Consider the following 2201-nt stretch of genomic DNA (forward strand, 5'->3'; position numbering starts at 1 on the left):
CACCTCAATATATGCCACTTAAAAAAACAAATCAGAACAAATATTATTTTTTGAAATAGAATTAAAATGTTATAGTAGATGTTTGATTTTTATTATATGATTCTTTTTTATCTATAATTTGTTAAAATTATATCTTCTAAAAGATTCTATGTGTGTGGTCCTCAACAGCTCACCAAAACTCATTAAGTGGCCCTGCAGCTGAAATAATTACCCACCCATGTTCTACAGGGTATTAAGCACATGCTAGGACAACTCTGATGTTTGGGCAGGTTTCTCACCAAACTGAAGTGCCACATTTACTTGCATACTACGCACATCTCCCCCCACCTTCAAAATTAGCCTTCCAAATTTGGGGTGCATGTCTAAAGCAGGGAAAATGACTTTCTTAACTGGAATAGAAGCATGCAGACTGCTCTAATGGCTGTCAAAATGGTTGCCACCTCTGTGGCCCAGTGAGCAGAAGGGGTAGACTCCTGTGTTAACTCCTTCACAGCTGCTAAGAAATCTGCAGCAGCTGTTTACTGAGCACTGTATCTTGTGCCTGAAGTGGAGACTGAGCTGGTGCAGGGTAAATGAACTGCTGGATGCAGTCTGTAGTATCTTGATGAGGCTTGGGGTGTGGAAACAGCTTTATTATTTCTAAGAACTTATATAAAGAACTTTTTACAGTAAAGAAGTAACAGTCATGCTACTGTCCTTGCAAGGGTATGGGGCTCTCCTGCCACATCAAGGAGTTCCTGCTGCCTCACTCATATTGCCTCCCGGGGTGTCACACTTACTGGAAACTCTTATTAAGTTTTGAAAAGAACTTACTCTGTCATACAACTGGTCACAACTGGAAACATACATTGTTTCATGTATCATGCAAGTAGGTAAGCTGATAAAGAGTAGAAACAATCTCCTTAGCAAATTAGTATGGTTTATCTGGGAAGGCAGTATACAAATGCTGATTAATTCAGGTCTTGATTTCTGCTCTTTAGTTGGTGAATTCTTTGCCCCATTTGAGTTAAACTGAGCCCACACCTTAGTAGTAGATATCCAGTTTAATCACATCACAAGAATTATTATAGGCACACTGAAACCAACAAATGTGTTATGATTACTGGTCCTTGCAAAAGTGGAAGAAATCAAACTTCGCGTTGTGGTTGAATCAGAACTGACAGAGCCAGCTTTTCTTTACTTGGGGCTATAGTGTGATCACAGGGAGAATTCCATACAGCAAGGGGAATCACCCACTTGTCTGTTTCAAAGGATTTCTCAAATTCTATAAGTTTACAAGCATATTTATACTTAAGACAGAGCAAGAGAAAAAAAATATGACCTTGGAGAAACAAAACAATAGTAAATTACACACAGACATACAGGCAGTTTACTTAAAGAAAACATCTGTGCACAGGGTAATATAGCAAGACAAAACAAGGCATGCAGGATTCCTTATCTCAGAACATGTAACTAAAATAAGCAGTATCAGCACTTCTGGTCTCTGTCTGTTTTCCTAGTCAAGCAGGCCAGAAGCCCGACCAAATCCACTACCACACAAACAACTCTTTATGTGAAATGTGGCATCCCAATACAGCTAATACACTGAACCACACTTGACACTGTTCAAGAACCTGCCACTGTATGTAACAGTAATGCTGGCTGGACAGTGCTGCGCACTCTCTAAACAGCTAAACCATTGCAGGAGACAGCTTCCAGGAACTCCTACATCATCACCAGGTTGAAAGAATGACTTTGGGTTCCTATGCAACTCCAGCTCGCTTAACAGGTTCAGGTGTGACACAGTCCACTGTGCCAAGACTGATCATGCCTCTGAGATAGCCCACTGTGCACCCATGGGTCTTTGGAGCATGATGTGTGCATGCATGCAGAATGGATGATCTTTTATGGGTAGTGCTGGAATAATATTGTAGCCACGATGGTCCAGAAAATATGGCAAGGGTGATCTCTTTTATTGGAACAACTGTGCGCTTTCTGACCTCACAAGCCTCATTCTCAAGAGACATTTATAAAACATCTTCAAAAGACAGGTCTGGGAACAAACATTAATAACTACTGGATACTAAAAATCTGGGACTTAACACAGACATTGACTTTATGGCCCATTATAATCTACCTGCTCATTTCTCTGTGCTCAGGACCCTCTTTCCTCTGGAATGGTCTTGCTCTTCCCCTTATCAGGTTATCCTTCCTACTGCATT

General features: G+C 40.7%; 1 long non-coding RNA gene across 1 annotated transcript; it reads right to left on the reverse strand.

Annotated features, from left to right (window-relative positions):
- Positions 1-381: 381 nt before the first annotated feature.
- LOC109291293 lies at positions 382-2188 on the reverse strand. The gene is made up of 2 exons (XR_002095804.1): positions 1534-2188; positions 382-1108 (listed from the first exon to the last, which is right to left on the reverse strand). It is a non-coding gene; the product is annotated as an uncharacterized LOC109291293 (long non-coding RNA).
- Between the last annotated feature and the right edge of the window lie 13 nt (positions 2189-2201).

The sequence above is a fragment of the Gavialis gangeticus genome, unplaced genomic scaffold (genome assembly GCF_001723915.1).
Source record: "Gavialis gangeticus isolate Ggan-Ray unplaced genomic scaffold, GavGan_comp1, whole genome shotgun sequence".
Classification (NCBI taxonomy): Eukaryota; Metazoa; Chordata; order Crocodylia; family Gavialidae; genus Gavialis; species Gavialis gangeticus.